Source organism: Zea mays, chromosome 6 (assembly GCF_902167145.1).
Source record: "Zea mays cultivar B73 chromosome 6, Zm-B73-REFERENCE-NAM-5.0, whole genome shotgun sequence".
Classification (NCBI taxonomy): domain Eukaryota; kingdom Viridiplantae; phylum Streptophyta; class Magnoliopsida; order Poales; family Poaceae; genus Zea; species Zea mays.
In genome coordinates this window covers 41,232,958-41,258,956 of record NC_050101.1, presented here as the reverse complement: position 1 = coordinate 41,258,956, position 25,999 = coordinate 41,232,958, and the positions used below count along the sequence as shown (strand labels likewise).

The following is a 25,999-nucleotide window of genomic DNA, read 5'->3' as shown; positions in this document are numbered from 1 at the left end:
ATGCTTGTGCAGCACACTGCAAGGTTTCTTCATCGTCAAAGGCAAGCCCGCATTCTTTTCAAGCTCGACATTTCTAAGGCTTTTGATTCGGTATCTTGGGCTTTCTTGCTAGAAGTCTTGCAGAAGTTGGGTTTTGGGCAGATCTGGCGTGACATCATTTGTGGGCTGCTAGCCTCTTCTTCGACGAGAATTTTATTAAATGGTGTTCCCGGGGACTACATTGCTCACCAGCGGGGTCTTCGGCAGGGGGACCCTTTATCTCCAATGTTGTTCATCTTAGTCATGGACACTCTCAACTTGCTGATCCAGAGGGCATCTGATGAAGGGCTGCTTCACTCTCTTTCCACGAACAGTCTGCAGCACCGATTCTCTTTATACGCGGATGATGCAGTGGTTTTCCTCAAGCCGGTGCCTTCAGACATAAATCTGATTCTGGAAATCCTTCGGATTTTTGGGGATGCGTCCGGTCTAAAGACCAACGTTCAAAAGAGTAATGTTTTTCCTATCCGATGTTCTGAGGCGGATCTTGCTTGTGTTCAGGAGCTCCTTCCATGTTCCATTTCGGAATTTCCCTGTCAGTACCTTGGCCTCCCGCTTTCTCTTGGAAAGCTTAAGAGAAGTCAAATTCAAGCAATTGTCGATAAAACTGCAGCACAGTTACCTGGGTGGAAAGCTGATCTGATGACAAAGGCTGGTAGAGCCATTTATGTTCAATTTGTGATGACATCAAGAATGATTTATGCTGCTCTGGCGTTGGACATCCCTTCTTGGGCTTTTAAAGCAATTGATAAGCTTCGACGAGGCTTTCTGTGGAGAGGGAGGAAGGAGGTGAATGGTGGCCATTGTCTGCTGACTTGGCCCAAAGTCACTAGACCCAAGGACCTAGGGGGTCTGGGTATTAGTGATCTTCGGATCATGAGCTGGGCACTGCGGGCTAGGTGGCCTTGGCTGCAAAAATCTGATAGGACTAAGCCATGGTCGGACTTCCAGATTCAAACCTGCGACATTGTGCAAAGCTTGTTGGCTGCGGCTGTTATCACTCATTTGGGAGATGGGTCTGATACTCTATTTTGGAAGGATCGTTGGCTGAATGGCAAATGTATTAAGGAGGTGGCACCTGCTGTCTTCGGTATGGTGCCCAAGCGTATTGCTTCTAGACGCCTGGTCAAGGATGCCTTGCCTGATCTCAATTGGTTGGCTGATCTGAGAGGGGCTATTTCTGTTGCAGCCCTTGCTAATCTCATGGACCTTTGTGACTTACTCGAGGGGATGGTTCTGCAGCCGGATGTTCCTGATGTGCATACCTGGAGGTTTAGTGAATCGGGTGAATACTCGGCTAGTTCAGCTTACAGGGCTTTGCTTCTTGGCTCTGTTAGCTTTGAGCCTGCTGAACGCATTTGGAAATCCTGGGCTCCAGGAAAGTGTAAATTCTTCCTCTGGCTTGTGGAGCACGATAGATGTTGGACGGCTGACAGACTTGCTAAGCGTGGCCTGGATCACCCAGTGTCCTGCCCTTTATGCGACCAGATGGAAGAAACTATCAACCATTTGTTGGTTCAGTGCAGTTTTGCAAAACAGTTTTGGTTCAGCCTTCTGCGGTCGGGTGGTTTCCAGGAGCTCTGCCCTTCCCATGATGACGTCTGTTTTGAAACCTGGTGGAGGAATAGTGCTGCCAGGGTGGGCATGCCTTTATCCAAGGGATTCAATTCTCTTGTCATTTTGGGTGCATGGACTTTGTGGAAGCATAGAAATAGGTGTGTTTTTGATAACTGTAACCCTAGCGCTGCGGTGGTGTTGGCAGCTGCAAGGGAGGAGTTGATGGGTTGGCGTATGGCTGGAGCCAAAGCGCTCTCTTTCTTTCATTTAGAAGAGGCGTCTTAGGTGTCTTAGTTGTTTGGGGTGTGTTTTTTGGTTTTGGTTTGCCAAATGTAACACCTTTGTACTGGGGTTTTTTCTCCCCATTTTATTCTTCTTCTTAATACAAAAATACGCAGCTCTCCTGCGTATTCAAGAAAAACGAGTTACAACAAGTTTACATTATATTTATCATAGTGATTACAAAAGAAATTGATTCAAAAGATTCCAATTTGAATGTATAAAACATTTATAAGTTTTAAAATACATGCTAGCTGAGTGACAATCCTCAATAAAGAAGCTAAAGATGGGATATACTTATATAAGAAGGCCGAGCCCACCGGCACTTAGCACCATCCACAACAGAACAAAATTATAACCTGAAAAAAACAGGGAATAAAACCCTGAGTACGCAATTACTCAGCAAGACTTACCCGACTAAAGAAAAGACTCTAAGGCCCCGTTTGTTTCCTATCATTTCGAGGAATTGGAATCTTACTAATGGAATAGGCTATTTTTTTAGAATATGACATTCCACCAGTTTTCAAAGTTATCATATAAGCCTACCTCAAATTCATAGGGTGAGAGATGGAAATTGATTCTATAGATTTACATGCTATTTTTCCGATGTACAACTTATAGCACATTCTTCTACTTGCGCCTCTATAACATAAATATAGTATATAACTATCTCTCTCATATGATTTAGATAATATACAAATATATTACATATATAAATATATAAACTTAATTAGTTTTATCTAAATTATAATTATTAAAATGGAATTCAATTCCAACGAATCAAACGGGCCTAAAGGATATGTTGGCTTGTTGGGAATCAAGGTAAGGCTTATCAAATTTCAAAGACTCATTTTGCAGAAGAGCTTACTAGTAGTGAATCCTAATGCCAAAATTTTGCTTCACAAGTTAAGTACTTCTCCTGAATCTAGATTTGCCTAATCTAGAGCATTCACTTGTCCTGGTCTAGCTTTCTTTTACCAAATTCTTATTTTACTTATTAACTACGATGAGTGGTCGGAGGGTAGAGTCTCTATGACCGAGGAGCAACGACGATTCGAACCGATTATACCCAGTTGGGGATACCTAACCATACGACATATGTAGCACTTAACCCTTGCATATGTCAACCGTTCCCACAGATCCTCCACAACGTGAACCGGTCCGCGCTACCCGGGAGCACAATACTCCTCCGTCCGGCCTTTAGCCAGGAGGGTACATACTACTCCCACCATCTCCCACGTCCAGTGCACGATTGTCTTTTCACGTATGGAATAGCCGAGTTCAGGCTTACCGGAGCATGTGGCTAGTTGCAAAGTCTCCACCACAACAGGCCTACATCGAACGGTCCTTAATCGACACAGACGGGCGAACTTTCTTACTCAACGTCTGGTCTACATTTCATATTATTTCCCAAAACTTGATACCTGAGAGAGGTACCCACCTTGAATGATGAAATCATCGCGGCCACAATGGGTTCATCATCACAAGTCCTTTTATTTCACAAACTCCCATATCCTGTGTTACACATCATCTTTTTAAAAACCATCCTAAAGTAATAAGTAGGGCTAAGCATCACTAAATTTTCATAAAACAAGTATTAGGGTTGTTTAATCAAGGAAGGAAATGCATCAGCTGTTTGATCACACAACTCCTATCACCTAATGCATCATTCAAGGTGATAAAACTTTTTAAAACAGAAGGAGGTGGCAAATGCACCGAGGCTTGCCTGGAATAACACTAAGTCAATGTTGTTAGATGACGATCACTTGGTGAGCATCTCTCATCCTGGTACTTGATCAGATAATCCACTCTTCCGGTTTATTCATCAACATCATCTTGGGATTAACCCAGCTCTTGTCCTCCACATCACGTGATCAATTAACGTACCTATATGATATGCAAGATGTACATGAATGAGCACGAGTATAAATAGTACGGACTAGATAATGCTATCCGAAGTAGATTAAGCACTTAAAGCAAGACATTTCAACTTTACTACGGTAGCACTAAATGCTTTTGACTTTACACAAATATGACCTTCAAGCCAAATGGACCTAACCAAACATCTAGCAACAGGTTTTGCTCGGGTTATATTTTCTCCTAAGATTAAGCATTCATCTAAAAACTAATATCCTTAGATTCTTCACTAACAGACACCTAGAACAAAATATGGATAGAAGCAATCTACTACTTTCTAAACCACCATATCCAAATAACATGAATTATACACTACTAAATAAGGTATCTCACTAATTATCCTAGCAAGAAAAATACGATCAACACATTACATAATCCCATTCGACTATCACTTAGAAGCAAAAACTTAGAACGACAAAATGTTAAGTGCAAGTGGGAATAGCATATCATACTTATAAACACCACACTACCGAAACAACATAATAATACTAGGTATACTTGTCTACTAAACCTTTCGCATTATTAATTTCGCCATACTCACAGAAGGCCTACGTAATCTCTAGACCAATTGCATTCCCTAAAGCATTTACTTCCCAAAAGCACTAAAGTATAGAGCAAACCTCAAGAATGAAATGAAACCATTATATGTAATAAGTCTTCATCACTCAAGAATCAAGAATTGACTAATCCTACCTAGCCAAACAAGAATGACTCCAGAAATCAACTTAATACTTTCTGATTTTGGACAGGAGTACAACAATCAGTTCTTTTAACCATAACTCACAAGATATTCATCTTAAAATGATAAACTAGGACTTTCTGGAAAGCTTATGAAGTCCTCTATAACTTTTGTATTACCATCACAACAAGATTCGACCTTTAGAATGGTCAAACAGAACTAAACATAAATTCTGTCCAGATTTGGATAGAATTCGACTACTCACTTCAAAAATCCATAATTGGAGTCTCAGGTATCCAAATCAAGTGATCTTAGACTTTTTAGAAAGCTAATAGAATTGTCTACAATTTATTTATAAACATGTCAGGTCAATTCAATGCATATCAAAGTCAGTTAACACAAACAGACTTCTCTGTCCAGATTTGGACAGATTCAGACTCTATAGTTCAAACAGCTGTAACTTGGTATCTAGACCACCAAAAAAAGTGATCCAAGACTTTTTGGAAAGATTAAGAAAAGTACTAAAATTCTTCTATAATTACTAAGGGCTGATTCTCAATTTAGCTTAGCCAAACAATCCAATTTTCGAAACCTGTACAGAATTTGGACAGATTCTGAAACTGGACTTGGAAAAATCATAACTCCTAAACTACTAAACATATGGTCATGAAATTTTTGAACAAACAAGATAAAGAAGTTGGCTACAACTTTTGTATATAACATTTCTATAGAACACATGATTTACTCCACTCAATTAGTTGCACAATCAAAACTATACGTGCAGATTCGAACAGCAATACCTTCATCACTTATTTTAACCATAATCATGAATACAATCATGTCACTACCACGAAGAGGTATTACCACTAACTCATGATGCATATATATTCACCAAACATATCCATTCCATTCATCTAATAATTCAATCAACAGTAATAATAAATTAGCTTACCAACACTAAATAGACTTGGATTTCGCAAGAGCAACAAGGATCTCCGATTCATCCATTCCATCAAACACCTAGCACGCGCCACACGACTTTCCTCTCTACGCAAAAACCTGGAGTTCCTCTTACTCACACAAACACACACATATACACATAACATCGTATTAACATAGCACCAAAAAAATTTCTGCTCGCATTAGAAATTCAATGAAATAAAAATAGGGAAGTTGAGAATCACCGTGACTAAACACGACGACGATGCCGAGATTGCATGTGGGGGAAAAAGAACTCATAGGAAATTGAAAATCTAGGCGCCATAGGGAGCTCCTGCAGGGGTGAGCTCGACCATGGGACTTGTGCTTGGGGAAGGAGATGGGAGAGGGTTGGGCGAGCTCCAATGTGACGCTTGGGGAAGCGGTGCCATGGCCGGCCGAGTTGGAGAGGTCGTCGGCTCCCTGCTGTCCTGAGAGCAGGGGAGGGCGAGCACCAGGGAGCTGAGCAGCTGAGAGATGGAGATGAGGACCCAAGGTGGGCGGCCAGGCTGGAGCAGGGCACATCGACCACCAAGCTATGGTTGTGGCCGAGATGAGAAAATGGGAGGGTGGCTGTTGTGAGGGAGATGGAAGATTTGGATATGGCTGAGGGAGTATGACAGTGGGAGAAGTAAAATAAGATTTTTCCTCCATTTTTTTACAAAGGCAAAAAGCAGATATTTTGTTGTTATAAAATTAGGGTCTAAAAGATGTAATCAAGGATCGAACAAAAATGAGATTGACAACAATATTGGAACAATGTTTGATTTTGGTAGATATCCCAATACTCTGATAAATTTTTACCAGTCATTTATACCCGTCATTTGTATCTGGGCGAGACAAAATTTGAGCGAACCACGACACCGACTTTGCTATTTTAATTTTCATTTGTTTTGGTTGGTTCGGGTTCGATTTATCTAAACAGCCTGGCCCTAGTATAGTCTCTGCCGAATTTGTAGAGATCGCTCGAACAAGAGCGAAATACTTGGGTAAAATTTCCAATTCGCCTTATTCGATTAATTTTAACTGGCACCAGACTTGACACTTTATGAAATAAATAAATTTTGAACTACGTGATTCGAACGCGGCATCGCAATCAAAATGAACCAAACGAGATCGAGACTGAAATTAAGTTCTAAAAGATGTACAAAAGGGTCGAACCAAAATAAGATTGACCACAATATTTGGATAGGATTTTATTTAGTGAATATTCTGGAGTCAGATGAATTCCTACCCGTTATCTATATCCAAAAATTTGGATCTGGGCGAGGAACACACGAACCGAACCAAACGAGGTCGGGACCGATACTTTAAACTGTATTTGACCCAGTTGAGTTCAGACGAAGATCACATGCTATTCGAATAGCGTAGACTCGACATATTGAAGGATTTTTAAATTTCAAACTTCATAAAATATTTATAATAGTCCAAATGGATAGAAATGCAGGCGATACATGAGATAGTGTTTTAGACGAGATGTCGATGGACCAAACCAAACGACATTAGAGTCGATATATTAAGACTGTGCTTAATTTGATTTGATTCGAAACCCGATAATTTTATACGCAGTCTGAACAGGGAAACAGATTAGTTATGAATACTCAATATCAGTTCTAATTATCTCGATCCAATTTAATCTCGCATCAACACTCTTGTCGCCGGGCTTCTAATAAATTTTGTTTGGGACGAAATTGGAAGACTGAACTAAGTTTCCAAATTCGTATTTGAGCAAATCGATGAATTTTAAATAATCACCAGACTCGCAAATTTCCGGAACAAATACGTTCTGACTTTGCGAAACATTTAGATTAGACCGGATAGACAGAAATGAAAATGATATCAAAATTATGATAGGTGAATATTAGAACATAGAGATCGTTATTATTGCTGATATCCCATGCTTAAATCCATACTCGTTGTCGAGCGAAATATAAACACCAGGGGTGTTACAGTATTCATGATATGCAAAAGCTTGGGTGGGCTCTGAAAGGGAATTAGGCTTACACCTAGTTCCTAAATAATTTTGGTGGTTGAATTGCCCAACACAAATAATTGGACTAACTAGTTTGCCCAAGTGTATAGACTATACAGGTGTAAAAGGTTCACACTCAGCCAATAAAAAGATCAAGTTTTGGATTCAACAAAGGAGCAAAGGGCCAACCGAAGGCACCTCTGGTCTGGCGCACCGGACTGTCCGGTGTGCCACCGGACAGTGTCCGGTGCACCACCGGACAGTGTCCGGTGCACCAGAGGACTCCAACTCGAACTCGCCACCTTCGGGAATTTCTCAGGCCGGCGCGCTATAATTCACCGGACTGTCCGGTGTACACCGGACAGTGTCCGGTGCTCCAAGGAAAGACGACCTCAGGAACTCGCCAGCTTCGGGAATCTCCAACGGCTAGTCCGCTATAATTCACCGGACATGTCCAGTGTGCACCGGACTGTCCGGTGCAACTCCGGAGCAACGGCTATTCGGCGCCAACGGCTACCTGCGACGCATTTAATGCGCGCTCTGCGCGCACAGAAGGCAGGCGCGCCCATACTGGCGCACCGGACAATGAACAGGAGATGTCCGGTGCGCCACCGGACATCAAGGCGGGCCCACAAGTCAGAACTCCAACGGTCAGAATCCAACGACAGTGATGACGTGGCGGGGGGCACCGGACATGTCCGGTGTGCACCAGACTGTCCGGTGCGCCATCGAACAGACAGCCTCCCAACGACCACTTTTGGTGGTTGGGGCTATAAATACCCCAACCACCCCACCATTCATTGCATCCAAGTTTTCCACTTCTCAACCACTTACAAGAGCTAGGCATTCAATTCTAGACACACTAAAGAGATCAAATCCTCTCCAACTCCACACAAGTCTTTAGTGATTAGCGAGAGAGATTTGCCGTGTTCTTTTGAGCTCTTGCGCTTGGATTGCTTCTTTTCTTTCTCACTTGTTCTTGTGATCAAAACTCCATTGTAATCAAGGCAAGAGGCACCAAGTGTGTGGTGGCCCTTACGGGGAAGTTTTGTTCCCGGCTTTGATTTGAGAAGAGAAGCTCACTCGGTCCGAGGGACCGTTTGAGAGAGGGAAGGGTTGAAAGAGACCCGGCCTTTGTGGCCTCCTCAACGGGGAGTAGGTTTGCGAGAACCGAACCTCGGTAAAACAAATTCACGGGTCACACTCTTCATTGCTTGCGATTTGTTTTGCGCCCTCTTTCGCGGACTCGTTTATATTTCTAACGCTAACCCGGCTTGTAGTTGTGTTTATATTTGTAAATTTCAGTTTCGCCCTATTCACCCCCCCTCTAGGCGACTATCAATTGGTATCAGAGCCACGGTGCTTCATTAGAGCCTAACCGCTCGAAGTGATGTCGGGAGATCACGCCGAGAAGGAGATGGAGACCGGCGAAAAGCCCACTACAAGCCACGGGAGCACTTCATCGGAAGAGTCCCGCACCAAGAGGAGGGAGAAGAAGAAGAGCTCCTCCAACAAAGGGAAGGAGAAGAAATCTTCTTCTCACCACAAAGAGAAGAAAGAAAAATCTTCTTCCCACAAGCCGCATCGGAGTGGGGACAAGCAAAAGAGGATGAGGAAAGTGGTCTACTACGAGACCGACACTTCATCAACATCGACCTCCGGCTCCGATGCGCCCTCCGTAACTTCTAAACGCCAAGAGCGTAAGAAGTTTAGTAAGATCCCCCTACACTACCCTCGCATTTCTAAACATGCACCTTTACTTTCCGTCCCATTAGGCAAACCACCAACTTTTGATGGTGAAGATTATGCTAGGTGGAGTGATTTAATGCGATTTCATCTAACCTCACTCCACAAAAGTATATGGGATGTTGTTGAGTTTGGTGCACAGGTACCGTCCGTAGGGGATAAGGATTATGATGAGGATGAGGTGGCCCAAATCGAGCACTTCAACTCTCAAGCAACAACAATACTCCTCGCCTCTCTAAGTAGAGAGGAGTATAACAAAGTGCAGGGGTTGAAAAGCGCCAAGGAGGTTTGGGATGTGCTCAAAACCGCGCACGAGGGAGATGAGCTCACAAAAATCACCAAGCGGGAAACGATCGAGGGGGAGCTCGGTCGGTTCCGGCTTCGCAAAGGTGAAGAGCCACAACACATGTACAACCGGCTCAAGACCTTGGTAAACCAAGTGCGCAACCTCGGGAGCAAGAAGTGGGACGGCCACGAAATGGTTAAGGTTATTTTAAGATCTCTCATTTTCCTTAACCCCACTCAAGTTCAATTAATTCGTGGTAATCCTAGATATACTAAAATGACCCTCGAGGAAGTTATCGGGAATTTTGTAAGTTTTGAGTGCATGATCGAAGGCTCGAGGAAGATCAACGAGCTTGATGATCCCTCCACATCCGAAGCTCAACCCGTCGCATTCAAGGCGACGGAAGAAAAGAAGGAGGAGTCTACACCAAGTCGACAACCAATAGACGCCTCCAAGCTCGACAATGAGGAAATGGCGCTCGTCATCAAGAGCTTCCGCCAAATCCTCAGGCAAAGGAGAGGGAAAGACTACAAGTCCCGCTCCAAGAAGGTTTGCTACAAGTGTGGTAAGCCCGGTCACTTTATTGCTAAATGTCCATTATCAAGTGATAGTGACAGGGGCGACGACAAGAAGGGGAGAAGAAAGGAGAAGAAGAGGTACTACAAGAAGAAGGGCGGCGATGCCCATGTTTGTCGGGAGTGGGACTCTGACGAAAGTTCAAGCGACTCCTCCGACGACGAGGACGCCGCCAACATCGCCGTCACCAAGGGACTTCTCTTCCCCAACGTCGGCCACAAGTGCCTCATGGCAAAGGACGGCAAAAAGAAGGTTAAATCTAAATCCTCCACTAAATATGAATCCTCTAGTGATGATAATGCGAGTGATGAGGAAGATAATTTGCGTACCCTCTTTGCCAACCTCAACATGCAACAAAAAGAAAAACAAAATGAATTGATTAGTGCCATCCATGAAAAGGATGATCTCTTGGACACCCAAGAGGACTTTCTTATTAAGGAAAATAAAAAGCATGTTAAGGTTAAAAATGCTTATGCTTTAGAAATTGAGAAATGCGAAAAATTATCTAGTGAGCTAAGCACTTGCCATGAGACAATAGATAACCTTAGAAATGAAAATGCTAATTTATTAGCTAAGGTTGATCCGCATGTTTGTGATGCTTCAATTCCCAATCTTAGAAATGATAATGATGATTTGCTTGCTAAGATTAAGGAATTGAATGATTCTCTTGCTAGCCTTAGAGTAGAAAATGAAAATTTAATTGCTAAGGCTAAAGATCTTGATGTTTGCAAAGTTACAATTTCCGATCTTAGAGATAAAAATGATATTCTACATGCTAAGATTGTTGAACTTAATTCTTGCAAACCATCTACATCTACGATTGAGCATGTCACTATTTGTACTAGATGTAGAGATGTTGATATCAATGCTATTCATGATCATATGGCTTTAATTAAACAACAAAATGATTATATAGCAATATTAGATGCTAAAATTGCCGAGCATAACTTAGAAAATGAAAAGTTTAAATTTGCTAGAAGTATGCTCAATAATGGGAGACACCCTGGCATTAAGGATGACATTGGCTACCAAAGGGGAGACAATGTCAAACTTAATGCCCCTCCTAAAAGATTGTCCAACTTTGTTAAGGGCAAGGCTCCCATGCCTCAGGATAACGAGGGTTACATTTTATACCCTACCGGTTATCCCGAGGACAAAATTAGGAAAATTCATTCTAGGAAGTCTCACTCTGGTTCTAACCATGCTTTTATGTATAAGAGTGAGACATCTAGCTCTAGGCAACCAACCCGTGCTAAGTTGCCTAAGAAGAAAATTCCTAATGCATCAAATGAACATAGTCTTTCATTTAAAACTTTTGATGTATCTTATGTTTTAACTAACAAATCCGGCAAGGTAGTTGCCAAATATGTTGGGGGCAAGCACAAGGGGTCAAAGACTTGTGTTTGGGTACCCAAAGTTCTTGTGTCTAATGCCAAAGGACCCAAAACCATTTGGGTACCTAAAGTCAAGAACTAAACTTGTTTTGTAGGTTTATGCATCCGGGGGCTCATGTTGGATCATCGACAGCGGGTGCACAAACCACATGACAGGGGAGAAGAAAATGTTCTCCTCATATGAGAAAAACCGAGATCCACAAAAAGCGATCACTTTCGGGGATGGAAATCAAGGTTTGGTCAACGGATTGGGTAAAATTGCTATATCTCCTGACCATTCTATTTCCAATGTTTTTCTTGTAGATTCATTAGATTACAATTTGCTTTCTGTATCTCAATTATGCAAAATGGGCTACAACTGTCTCTTTACTGATGTAGGTGTCACTGTCTTTAGAAGAAGTGATGATTCAATAGCATTTAAGGGTGTGTTAGAGGGTCAGCTATACTTAGTAGATTTTGATAGAGCTGAACTCGACACATGCTTAATTGCTAAGACTAACATGGGTTGGCTCTGGCACCGCCGACTAGCCCATGTTGGGATGAAGAATCTTCACAAGCTTCTAAAGAGAGAACACATTTTAGGACTAACCAATGTTCATTTTGAGAAAGACAGGATCTGTAGCGCATGCCAAGCAGGAAAGCAAGTTGGTGCTCATCATCCACACAAGAACATTATGACGACCGACAGGCCGCTTGAGCTACTCCACATGGATCTATTCGGCCCGATTGCTTACATAAGCATCGGCGGGAGTAAGTATTGTCTTGTAATAATGGATGATTATTCTCGCTTCACTTGGGTGTTCTTTTTACAGGAAAAATCTCAAACCCAAGAAACCTTAAAGGGATTCTTGAGACGGGCTCAAAACGAGTTCGGCTTAAGGATCAAAAAGATTAGAAGCGACAACGGGACGGAGTTCAAGAACTCTCAAATCGAAGGGTTTCTTGAGGAAGATGGCATCAAGCATGAGTTCTCTTCTCCCTACACCCCACAACAAAATGGTGTAGTGGAGAGGAAGAATCGAACTCTATTGGATATGGCAAGAACCATGCTTGATGAGTACAAGACATCGGATCGGTTTTGGGCCGAGGCGGTCAACACCGCTTGCTACGCCATCAACCGGTTGTACCTACACCGAATTCTCAAGAAAACATCATACGAACTCCTAACCGGTAAAAAGCCCAATATTTCATATTTTAGAGTCTTTGGTAGCAAATGTTTTATTCTTGTTAAGAGAGGTAGAAAATCTAAATTTGCTCCTAAGACTGTAGAAGACTTTTTACTAGGATATGATTCAAACACAAGGGCATATAGAGTCTTTAACAAGTCTACTGGACTAGTTGAAGTCTCATGTGACGTTGTGTTTGATAAAACTAACGGCTCTCAAGTAGAGCAAGTTGATCTTGATGAGATAGGTATTGAAGAGGCTCCATGCATAGCACTAAGGAACATGTCCATTGGGGATGTGTGTCCTAAGGAATCCGAAGAGCCTCCAAGAACACAAGATCAACCGTCCTCCTCCATGCAAGCATCTCCACCAACTCAAAATGAGGAAGAGGCTCAAGTTGATGAAGAAGAAGATCAATCAAATGAGCCACCTCAAGATGACGGCAATGATCAAGGGGGAGATGCAAATGATCAAGACAAGGAGGATGAAGAGCAAAGACCGCCACACCCAAGAGTCCACCAAGCAATCCAACGAGATCACCCCGTCGACACCATTCTCGGCGACATTCATAAGGGGGTAACTACTAGATCTCGTGTTGCACATTTTTGTGAGCATTACTCTTTTGTTTCCTCTATTGAGCCACACAGGGTAGAGGAAGCACTCCAAGATTCGGATTGGGTGGTGGCGATGCAAGAGGAGCTCAACAACTTCACTAGGAACGAGGTATGACATTTAGTTCCACGTCCTAACCAAAATGTTGTAGGAACCAAATGGGTCTTCCGCAACAAGCAAGACGAGCATGGTGTGGTGACAAGGAACAAAGCTCGACTTGTGGCCAAGGGATACTCCCAAGTCGAAGGTTTGGATTTCGGTGAAACCTATGCACCCGTAGCTAGGCTTGAATCAATTCGCATATTATTGGCCTATGCTACTTACCATGGCTTTAGGCTTTATCAAATGGACGTGAAAAGTGCCTTCCTCAATGGACCAATCAAGGAAGAGGTCTATGTTGAGCAACCTCCCGGCTTTGAAGACAGTGAGTACCCTAACCATGTCTATAAGCTCTCTAAGGCGGTTTTTGGGCTCAAGCAAGCCCCAAGAGCATGGTATGAATGCCTTAGAGATTTCCTTATTGCAAATGGCTTCAAAGTCGGCAAGGCCGATCCTACTTTATTCACTAAGACTCTTGACAATGATTTGTTTGTATGCCAAATTTATGTTGATGATATCATATTTGGGTCTACTAACGAATCTACATGTGAAGAATTTAGTAGGATCATGACGCAAAAATTCGAGATGTCTATGATGGGGGAGTTGAAGTATTTCTTAGGATTTCAAGTGAAGCAACTCCAAGAAGGCACCTTCATTTGCCAAACGAAGTACACTCAAGACATTCTAAACAAGTTTGGGATGAAGGATGCCAAGCCCATCAAGACACCCATGGGAACCAATGGGCATCTCGACCTCGACACGGGAGGTAAGTCCGTGGATCAAAAGGTATAGCGGTCGATGATAGGCTCTTTACTCTATTTATGTGCATCTCGACCGGATATTATGCTTTCCGTATGCATGTGTGCAAGATTCCAAGCCGACCCTAAGGAAGCTCACCTTACGGCCGTGAAACGAATCTTGAGATATTTGGCTTATACTCCTAAGTTTGGGCTTTGGTATCCTAGGGGATCCTCATTTGATTTAATTGGTTATTCGGATGCCGATTGGGCGGGGTGTAAAATCAATAGGAAGAGCACATCGGGGACTTGCCAGTTCTTGGGAAGATCCTTGGTGTCTTGGGCTTCAAAGAACAAAATTCGGTCGCTCTTTCCACCGCCGAAGCCGAGTACATTGCCGCAGGCCATTGTTGCGCGCAATTGCTTTGGATGAGGCAAACCCTGCGGGACTACGGTTACAAAATGACCAAAGTCCCTTTGCTATGTGATAATGAGAGTGCAATCAAAATGGCGGATAATCCCGTCGAACATAGCCGCACTAAACACATAGCCATTCGGTATCATTTTCTTAGGGATCACCAACAAAAGGGAGATATCGAGATTTCTTACATTAATACTAAAGATCAATTAGCCGATATCTTTACCAAGCCTCTTGATGAACAATCTTTTACCAAACTTAGGCATGAGCTCAATATTCTTGATTCTCGCAATTTCTTTTGCTAACTTGCACACATAGCTCATTTTGAATACCTTTGATCATATCCCTTCATATGCTATGACTAATGTGTCTTCAAGTCTATTTCAAACCAAGTCATAGGTGTATTGAAAGGGAATTGGAGTCTTCGGCAAAAACAAAGGCTTCCACTCCATAAACTCATCCTTCGTCGTCACTCTAAGTCACTCTCCATGCTTGGGGAGAAAGCATGAGCACCAAGCAAAAGGACTTCGTCTTTGGTATAATCTTAACTTATTTATCTATGACCAAAGGGGAAGATAGCACCATGAGGGCTCTAATGATTCCGTTTTTGGCGATTCATGCCAAAGGGGAGAAAGTAAGAGCCCAAAGCAAAAGGACCACACCACCACCAATTTCAAAAACTTCGTGTTTTCAAAGAATTTTATCATTTGGTATCCTATTATGTTAAAAAAGGGGGAGAAAGTAGTATTTCAAAAATGATATATCAAAACCCTCTTGAACACTAAGAGGAGGATCTCATTTAGGGGGAGTTTCGTTTAGTCAAAGGAAAAACATTTGCAACAGGGGGAGAAAATTTCAAATCTTGAAAATGCTTTGCAAAATCTTACTCATTTACCTTTGACTATTTGTAAAAGAAACCTTGAAAAAGATTTACAAAAGAATTTGCAAAAACAAAACTCGTGGTACAAGCGTGGTCCAAAATGTTATAAGTAAGAAACAATCCATGCATATCTTGTAAGTATTTATATTGGCTCAATTCCAAGCAACCTTTGCACTTACATTATGCAAACTAGTTCAAATATGCACTTCTATATTTGCTTTGGTTTGTGTTGGCATCAATCACCAAAAAGGGGGAGATTGAAAGGGAATTAGGCTTGCACCTAGTTCCTAAATAATTTTGGTGGTTTAATTGCCCAACACAAATAATTGGACTAACTAGTTTGCCCAAGTGTATAGACTATACAGGTGTAAAAGGTTCACACTCAGCCAATAAAAAGATCAAGTTTTGGATTCAACAAAGGAGCAAAGGGCCAACCGAAGGCACCTCTGGTCTGGCGCACCGGACTGTCCGGTGTGCCACCGGACAGTGTCCGGTGCACCACCGGACAGTGTCCGGTGCACCAGAGGACTCCAACTCGAACTCGCCACCTTCGGGAATTTCTCAGGCCGGCGCGCTATAATTCACCGGACTGTCCGGTGTACACCGGACAGTGTCCGGTGCTCCAAGGAAAGACGGCCTCAGGAACTCGCCAGCTTCGGGAATCTCCAATGGCTAGTCCGCTATAATTCACCGGACATGTCCGGTGTGCACCGGACTGTCCGGTGCAACTCCGGAGCAACGGCTATTCGGCGCCAACGGCTACCTGCGACGCATTTAATGCGCGCTCTGCGCGCACAGAAGGCAGGCGCGCCCATACTGGCGCACCGGACAATGAACAGGAGATGTCCAGTGCGCCACCGGACATCAAGGCAGGCCCACAAGTCAGAACTCCAACGGTCAGAATCCAACGGCAGTGATGACGTGGCGGGGGGCACCGGACATGTCCGGTGTGCACCAGACTGTCCGGTGCGCCATCGAACAGACAGCCTCCCAACGGCCACTTTTGGTGGTTGGGGCTATAAATACCCCAACCACCGCACCATTCATTGCATCCAAGTTTTCCACTTCTCAACCACTTACAAGAGCTAGGCATTCAATTCTAGACACACCAAAGAGATCAAATCCTCTCCAACTCCACACAAGTCTTTAGTGATTAGCGAGAGAGATTTGTCGTGTTCTTTTGAGCTCTTGCGCTTGGATTGCTTCTTTTCTTTCTCACTTGTTCTTGTGATAAAAAATCCATTGTAATCAAGGCAAGAGGCACCAAGTGTATGGTGGCCCTTGCGGGGAAGTTTTGTTCCCGGCTTTGATTTGAGAAGAGAAGCTCACTCGGTCCGAGGGACCGTTTGAGAGAGGGAAGGGTTGAAAGAGACCCGGCCTTTGTGGCCTCCTCAACGGGGAGTAGGTTTGCGAGAACCGAACCTCGGCAAAACAAATCCACGTGTCACACTCTTCATTGCTTGCGATTTGTTTTGCGCCCTCTCTCGCGGACTCGTTTATATTTCTAACGCTAACCCGGCTTGTAGTTGTGTTTATATTTGTAAATTTCAGTTTCGCCCTATTCACCCCTCCTCTAGGCGACTATCAGGCTCTTTGGGTCAGGTTGTTATGGTTGAGGCAGGGAGATCCCCTATCCCCTCCGTTTTTTATACTTGTAATGTATGTTCTTAACAACCTCTTTGTCCAAGCTGATGAATATGGCCTTTTGCAGCCCCTTGCTGGTAGAAATGTCAACCAAATAGTCTCTATGTTTGTGGATGACGTTGCAGTATTTATTAAGCCTGATGCAGTGGACTAGGTATTCAAAGAAACCTTGAAAGGCTTCGGTGTGGCCTCTGGCCTCCAGACTAATCTGCAAAAAAGTTTGTCTTACCCAATTCGCTGTGATTTTGAAAGGGTGGAGCTGGCTGTTCAAATTCTGGGTTGTGCCTCTAAATGCTTTCCAACAACTTATCTTGGCCTCTCCCTGATCAACAAAAGGCATATTGTTGGAGAGCTCACTCCTCGGATTGAGAAAATTGCTGATAAACTTTCAGGATGGAAACTGGTCTTTAAACCTTGCTGGGAGAATCACCCTTGTCAAATCTGTCCTCTCTGCTACCCCAGTGTATCTGTTCATTGCCCTCAATGCTCCAAAATGGGCTATTAGAGCCATTGACAAAATCAGGAGTTTTCTGTGGAAAGGAGGCTAGAGGAGGAAATTGTCTTATTTCTTGGGATAAGGTTACTAGGCCTTTTGATTTGGGAGGCCATGGAATTCCCAATCTCCTCACTATGAACTGGGCCCTGCAAATTCATTGGCTTTAGCTCCAGAAAACTGCTCCTTCCAAACCTTGGAGTGGATTGGATCTCAAAATCTCTCCCCAGGCCAGAGCTCTGTTACAGGCTGCGGTGGCTACCACTATTGGCAACGGTCCGACAACCTTTTTTTGGAAGGATAGGTGGATTCATGGGTGCTCGTGCCCAGTTCGTCGCTCCCTCCTTCCGCAGGTGTCGGGTACCGTAATTAGGGGTACCCCCAACACTCCTAAACACGGCTGGTAATCGCCGTCAGCACAAGCTGCAGAGACTGATGGACGCAATTCAGGTCAAGGCTTCGTATACTCAAGGGACGCGATCTCGCCTCGCCCGAGCCCAGCCTCGGGCAGGAGCAGTAGTCCAGGCGAATTCACGCCTCGCCCGAGGGCCTCCTCAAGCAACAGGCGCGCCCTCAACTCGCCCAAAGCCCAGCTCGGGCAGGCTTCGTTGTGAAGCAACCTTGGCCAAATCGCCTCACCAACCGATCGCATCGCAGGCGCATTCAATGCGAGGATCGCCTGACACCTTATCCTGACACACGCGCCTCAGTCGGCAAGGTCGAAGTGACCGCAGTCACTTCGCCCTTCCACTGACCGACCTGACAGGAAAACAACGCCGCTCGCCCCTCTCCGACTGCTGTGCCACTCGCCAGGGTAAGGCTGACTATAGCTAAGTCCAGCCTCAGGCGCAACAGGAAGCTCCGCCTCGCCCGACCTTGGGCCTCGGCCTCAGGAGGAGGTCTCCGCCTCGCCCGACCCCAGGGCTCGGCCTCACCCTCAGCCTCGGAAGGTGGCCTCCGCCTCGCCCGACCCCAGGGCTCGGCCTCGCCCTCGGCCTCGGAAGGTGGTCTCCGACTCGCCCGACCCCAGGGCTCGGCCTCACCCTCGACCTCGGAAGGTGGTCTCCGCCTCGCCCGACCCTAGGGCTCGGCCTCAACCTCGACCTCGGGAGGAATCGCGTCCTCGCCCGACCTCGGCCTCAGGAGGAGTCTTCGCCTCGCCCGACCTTGGGCTCGGACCGACCGAGCCACGGAGGATACATCATTACCCTACCCCTAGCTAGCTCAGGCTACGGGGGAACAAGACCGGCGTCCCATCCAGGCTCGCCCCGGTAACAAGTAATGATGGCTCCCCGCGTGCGTCCATGACGACGGCGGTTCTCAGCCCCCTACGGAAGCAAGGAGACGTCAGCAAGGTCCCAGCAGCCCCGACAGCTATGCTTCTACAGGGCTCAAACGCACCTCCGACGGCCACGACACCGCGTACACAGGGCTCTAGCACCTCTCCGACAGCCACGTTGGCATGTACATAGGGCTCTGGCTCCTCTCTGCCGGACACGTTAGCAAATTGCTACACCCCCATTGTACACCTGGACCCTCTCCTTGCATCTATAAAAGGAAGGGCCAGGCCCTCATACGGGAGGGTGGTCGCCCGGGAGCACGGGCTGACGAGCGGGCTCGCTCTCTCTCCCTCGCGAACGCTTGTAACCCCTACTGCAAGCGCATCCCCCCTTGGCGCAGGATAACACGAGCCACGTTCTTCCCCCCTTGTGTTCCATCTCGCGCCAACCCATCTGGGCTGGGACACGCAGTGACAATTTCACTCGTCGGTCCAGGGACCCCCCGGGGTCGAAACGCCGACAGCAGGCGTAGCCCCGTACAACGCATCTCCGACAAGGAGTGGCCCAGCGTGGCACACACCTGCGAAGGGATGAGGTCAGCGTCGGCTCACCGTCTCCCTCCCTTCCTGCAGATCCCGACGCAAGTTCACCCTACAGATTTCCATCTCCAACACGTCGACAAAGAAGAAGCTCTGCGATTCAGAGGAGTAAACCCTGCTTGCCGTCTCGCGTCGATTGCTTGGTGCGGTCAAGATCCGAGCGGAGATCTAGGGCGCTGGCCATGGCAAGCTTTGGACTCGCCTACCCCATGTCTACGGCGACAACCAGGTGCGTCCTGCCCGGTCTGATCTGCTCAGTTTTGCCATCCCGCCTGTTTCGTGTTTGTTTCTTTGGTGGAGTTTTGATCGAGTGTTTGCTTTTTCTTGCATGGAAAAGCATCGCCACAAGAGTTGGTCCTGGTTCTCACATTGACACGAGGTCGATAGTACCGACTCTGCTTCTTAGGGGGGAGGGGAGTGCACAGCTTGCACTGCATCTTTAGAATGTTTTCTTCCCTGATAACATGGCTGATATTGTTCTTTGGGAAGAGATCATTGTCTTCATGTTTAACCTGTGGTGAAAGTTCCACACTTGCCAATAAGAAGCGTGTTTCTTTAGGTTAAAGTGAATTGAATACATGGGATAAATGGAATGCTTGCAGAGTTGTATCATAAGTGGTCTCTCGGCATGTCGATGTAATGCACATTATTAACTAATTTAATAATTTTATATGGAAGAAAACTAGGTCCATGTAGTGTACAATGCACAACTGCTTCTCATAAATATCCCATATGCTTGAATTGCATATTCCACACCTGAGACCTGCTGAGTCCAAGAGGTCCAAGTTGTCAAGGAATTGAAGGACTGAACCATCCATATGGTGGTGTTTTGACTGGTACTGCAGTTAGAAAGAGGTGATCATTTTTTCGCATCTCATGCTCATCTGTTAAAATGATTGATTGTGAAACTAAGACAAAGCTAAATATTTACCATTGTAATACATACCATAAATTGTTCGTGTTAATTTTTTAATGATGTGAAAAAATCGTATTTTTTATTATAGCTTCTATTCTTATTTTATTCTGTATCAGTCTTGTAGCTTACATCCTAAGAAAATCTAGGTAGGAAACCAGGCGCTTTATATTGTGATGTTATTTGGGGATGCAGAACTGTGGAACCAGATCTTATATATGAAATGCTTTGCCTTTTGGACTGTGATGCTATTTGGGGATGCAGAACTGTGGAACTAGATCTTTATATGAAATGCTTTGCCTTTTGGATTGTAATGCTATTTGGGGATGGAGAACTGTGGAACTAGATCTTTATATGAAATGCTTTGCCTTTTGGACCGATCATTCCACTTATAGAGTCCTTCAGATACATATTATATACTACATTTACTACTTATAATAATGCATAGGAATCTGAAATTTAGTTGGCGGATGAGCATTTTTTCAGCAGGGATTATAAGGTGTGTTTCTTAGGTTTTGATGCTAAAGTAACAATAGTTTCTTCACTCCGGTTTTTCTTTTCTAGATCATTATTTTTTTAATCATCCTCTATTCAGTTCTGTGTTTCTACAGATTTGCTTGAGAATCCATAGATATGCAAATAAGCATTTACTTCACAATTTCATATCACTGGTTCAAGGTACTACAATACGAGGGCTCGAACGAAGTAGTGGAATTATGAATTACAATGGTTTGAATTGTTTGGTTTGGTTTTTCTCCCAAAGCAAATGAGACCAAACTAAGATAATTTCTTCTACTCTAATTAAACTCTAAAACTGCAAATAAGATATAATATTATGAGGCTGGTTCAACTCAAGGAAAATGGCCATTTGGGATTTCCTTCTGTCTGGGTTCGTTGAGCCAGTAAAGTCAAGTTTTGGCGGAGATAAAAATCCCACCATATTATATCTCCTCATATCAGCAAATTTTAGACACAAATTTTCTTATGAAGAAATTTGTCACCGACATGAAATGTAAAGGTACTGAAATGAAGTAATGCAGGCTAGAATTTCTGATCACTGCTGATATAAAACAACAGATGTTTTGTACTTCTACAGAAATGAAACAAATACTAGAGAAAAGTGGTCACAGTCTGATTACTTGTTTTCAAACTAGGATATCCATTACCTGTTATATTCAAGGGCATTTTTGCCATAAAATTTTTCTCACAAGCAACTATCTGGTATTCGATGCATGCTATCTCCTAGCATCTCTCCCCTTCCCCTAGCTGTACCGGCCTTGATCTCTTACAAGCTCATAACTTTTATCTCCATTGCTTTCAATCCCTCACTGGTATGTTATCTACCTAGGAACCTGGTCAGACTGATCGGCTTCTGCTGCGAAGGCGACAAGAGGCTGCTTGTGTACGAGCACGTGGTGAACGGCTCCCTCGACGCGCATCTGTTCCAGCAGAGCAGCGCCGCCGCCGTCGCCACTGCGCTGGATTGGAGCAAGAGGTACAGGATCGCCGTCGGGGTCGCAAGAGGACTGTGCTACCTGCACCAGAGCTGCCGCGAGTGCATCATCCACTGCGACATCAAGCCGGAGAACATCCTCCTCGACGCATCCTTCGCGCCCAAGATCGCGGACTTCGGGCTGGCGGCGTTCGTCGGCCGAGACTTCAGCCGGGTCCTGTCCTGACCACGTTCCGAGGGACAGCAGGGTACCTCGCCCCGGAGTGGCTGAGCGGGGTGCCGGGGTCCCCATCACGCCCAAGGTGGACGTCTACAGCTTCGGCATGGTGGTCCTGGAGATCGTGTCCAGGCAGAGGAACACGCCGCCGCAGGCTCTCAGCAGGAGCGGTTACTACCACGCCGCGGCGTATTTCCAGATGCAGGCCATCACGAAGCTTCACGAGGGAGACCTGCAGGGCTTGGTGGACCCGCGCCTACAGGCAGTGGCGGATCCAGGATTGATCCAAGAGGGGGGCTGCAAGCATAGGTCCTAATTGTTTTAGAAATAGAATCATCTTTCTTCTAGTTCTTGATGAGAAATTTATCATCTTATTTCTATAATTAAACATGAGATTACTATCAAATAAATAATCATATTCAAATTAAAACTTCAAATCAAACTCGGACAGCAACAGAAGGGCTCACCGCTCTGTTCGCCTGCTCGGGCTGTCGGGCACTCGGTCGGCGGCTGTCCGGCTCAGCCTCGGCGGGCGTGCCGCGTGCGGCAGCGGCAGCCAAGCCAGCAGCGGGCAGCGCCGCAGTGGGTGGCGGCGTGGCGCAGAAGACTCGCGCCTGGCGGCCTGGGTGCTGGCCGCGGCGTGGGTGCCCAACTGCCCAGAAGACTTGCGCCTGGGCTGGGCGGTGGCCGGTGGTCGGTGGCGGCGTGGCGCAGACGCGCGGCGTGCGGCGTGCCGCGGAGGCGCGGACCGCGGTGGCCGGTAGCGGTAGGCGGTGGCCCGTGGTCGTGTGCGCCCAGCGGCCAGTGCCCGTGCGTGCCTGCTGGCTGCTGCGGGCCTGCGGCTGCGGCTCTGGCGTCTCCGCGTCTGGATGTCCTCGGCGCGGCAGCGGCTGGACGCCTGGACTAGGGTAGCGCCGTAGCGACTAGGGAAGCTGCTGGGCTGGCGGCTGAAAACCTGCTCCTCTTGTTATTGGGCCGCGACCGGGGCTGCAGCCCAGGCAGCCCCGGTCGTAAATCCGCCCCTGCCTACAGGGAGACCTCAGCCTGGAGGAGGCGGAAAGGCTGTGCAAAGTCGCGTTCTGGTGCATCCAAGACGACGAGTGCGACCGGCCGACCATGGCTGACGTTGTCCGCGTTCTCGAGGGCCTCCAGGAGCTCGATTTGCCCCCAGTGCCAAGACTACTTGTAGGCTTGTAGCTATTACAGCACGTGCCAATGCGGATTTCATGTTATAGATAGTTCATAGCTAGACTGCTAGACTGATAGTTCATAGCTGGAGCTACACGCAGCCTGCAGCATCGTCGCTGTTTCTTCCATGTTACCCTAAACATACGCATGCAGTCGAAGCTGTATTTTATTCGTTCCTGTACTTAGCAGTCCATGAGGATGTTTGAGACAGCTTTATTTTTTTTCTAAAGAGCTTTTATGATAATCTAAATTTCTAAATAATCTAATTATCATGAGAATCTAGATATCGTCAAGGTTTTAAATAGCCGGCTAAGAGAGATGCACTATTTAGCGCTAATCAAGATTAGCCGCTAATAGATTTATTTAGCCCGATAAATACATAACATTAGCTTGATTTAGCTGATAAACCTGCAATTCTTTTACTGGGTCTAACCTTTGAAACATTAAGACCCAAAAACAAGTTGTGGGTAGGTCCTTAACTTAATGTTTATGATTTTGTTAGATAATGATTCAATGCCTTTCATGTGTCATTGAATTTACATGCATGTTGATTTATTATTGGACATTTGAACTACTAGTTTGAACTGTCATATTTAAATGTTGAACATTTAAACTATCTATGAAGTTATATCATGTTTTTCCTAAAAACTGTTAAATGGTTTAACTCATAGCTATAGTCGGCTATAACCTTTATAGCTTATCCAAAAGCTTGCTCCTAAGGCCCTTACCTAGACATTTAAAACATTATTGGTACCTACTCTGCTAGCTTCGATAATGGCAGCGCAAAAGGCCTCCACGAGGACACCCACCATCGCGGCACTCCTGCTGTTGTCGGTGATGACGATGCTATCCTCGACGACAGCGACGGCACACTGGTTGGGTGGAAGCATCGTCCAACAACCCCAACCCTTTCGTGACCCTCCTCCGTGGCATTGGGGTCCATGGTCAGTTATCCTCTGCCACAGGGCAAGTGTCGTGGTCTCCTCTGCCGCCCTAGATTCCCCTACCACCACCATGTGCCACCGCGCGGAGACATACTGGTTATCGGCGCCGAGTAATTATTGATTGGTTTATTGGAATGTTAGGACAAGATGGCCGATTTAGGGAAAAAATATGCGACGCCATTGATGGTCGGCGTGCTACTGAATTGTTTTACACATCTAAATCTGGCCCAATAAACCCATATGATTGGTTGATGAGGCAGAATATATTTTTAGTTCATTATGCTTATGATGAAATAAATTAATCATCTCAAACAGATATGATTGTTGTATATATTTCATTGCTGTCAAGAAATGAAATAATTCAAATCTACAAGGTAGTTATCTTAGTTGTGTTTGCCTACTAATTAAATGAAGGTAGGCATCTTTGGATGCCAAATGACTCGTCAAGCTAAATGAGACGGACATGACTTCCTCTGTAGATACTATTAATGAAGGTGGACGTCTTTGATGCCAAATGACTTACCAAGCTAAATTTTAGCTACTCAAAAGTAAAATAACTCTATGCTAGTGGTTGACCTAAGTATTTTACCTATGTAAATTTGTTTTCAAAGGCGACATTGTTATGCCAATAATGACCCGCCGCAATCATACGCCAATGGAACACATAATTTCCATAAACTTTCATGTCAGCATTTCACAAAACCACCTATGAAGATACAAAAACTACCACTAGTAAAACCTATTTCTATACTAGTGGTGGTCGAAACTTGAGAAAGTTTGATGGCCAAGAATCATAAAGCGACTTGTAATTACAATTAGCTAACATAGATAATAAATTATTATAGAAACAGACGGTAGTTCAAGGCTTGAAGTTGGATCACAAAGATACAAAATTTTTAATGAGGTTAAATTGACAAACACGAAAGAGAGAAAAGTATAGGAGCACATTAAAATCATTCCAATGTTGATTGTCCATCTATATTTATGCAACATAATATTTACACCTCTCTTAGAGCAAAAATTAAATTACCACCTAGTTTAGATGACAACCATCTATCCATGCTAAATTTAAGCACTAGAGAGTCGACACTATATACACACACATATATGTGGTATAACGCCGGCAACGTTCTCTAACAAGAAGCACAGATAGCAACAACAATAACAACAATGGTCGCGTTCGAGCGTAGTTCGAGCGTAGCAGGAGCACAACCACCGTGGTGCTCCTCGTCCTTTTGATGCCGCTACTGCTGTCATCATCCACTGCGTCGGAGGCACACATCCAGAAGAAATAGAGACCCCTAATAATCTATCCATGGATTCCCCCGATAATCTATCCATCGCCGATACCACCTCCACACCATGGGCACGACTTGGACTTGCCCTCCATGAACAACAAGCACACCCCACCGGCGTCACAGCAAGACGACCAAGCTGCTGTCGGCTCGTTGCAACCTTAGCTTGGAATGTGTTGCATGGGTTGTTATATTTATGATGAGGAATAAATTTAATTAACTTTGCATAATTTCCAATGTTTTTGAGTGAGCCGAGCTAAACGTATGAGACTTGTGGATACAAATGGCTAAAGTAGAACCTCAGTTGGGTTAGTTCCGTGGGATTAACCACTAGTACATAGAACATTAGTACTGGCAATGCCAAATCTTATTTCCCACCCTTGAACTTACACTATTCGTAGGCCCTGAGGAGGTTGAATTAAATCACTAAATCATTTCTCAACCCTCATTGATAACATAAAAATATTAAAATTACGCACGCAAATTTTGACATACTAATGCATAATATCCAATAATTTTTATGTGTACTCTATGGGTAATCTAGAGAGTCCTCAATGACCAACATCATTTCATCCTTGTGATACATTTGCATACAAATCTAGTGGTCCCAACATGGATTTAATTAATGCATGTGTTAA

General features: G+C 44.8%; 2 pseudogenes; both read left to right on the top strand.

The window, feature by feature from the left end:
* The window catches only part of LOC103638136 (G-type lectin S-receptor-like serine/threonine-protein kinase At2g19130), a 53,581-nt pseudogene extending 31,223 nt beyond the window's left edge, over positions 1-22,358 (top strand).
* A 692-nt stretch (positions 22,359-23,050) lies between these two features.
* LOC111589560 (uncharacterized) lies at positions 23,051-25,588 on the top strand (annotated as a pseudogene).
* Positions 25,589-25,999: the final 411 nt, after the last annotated feature.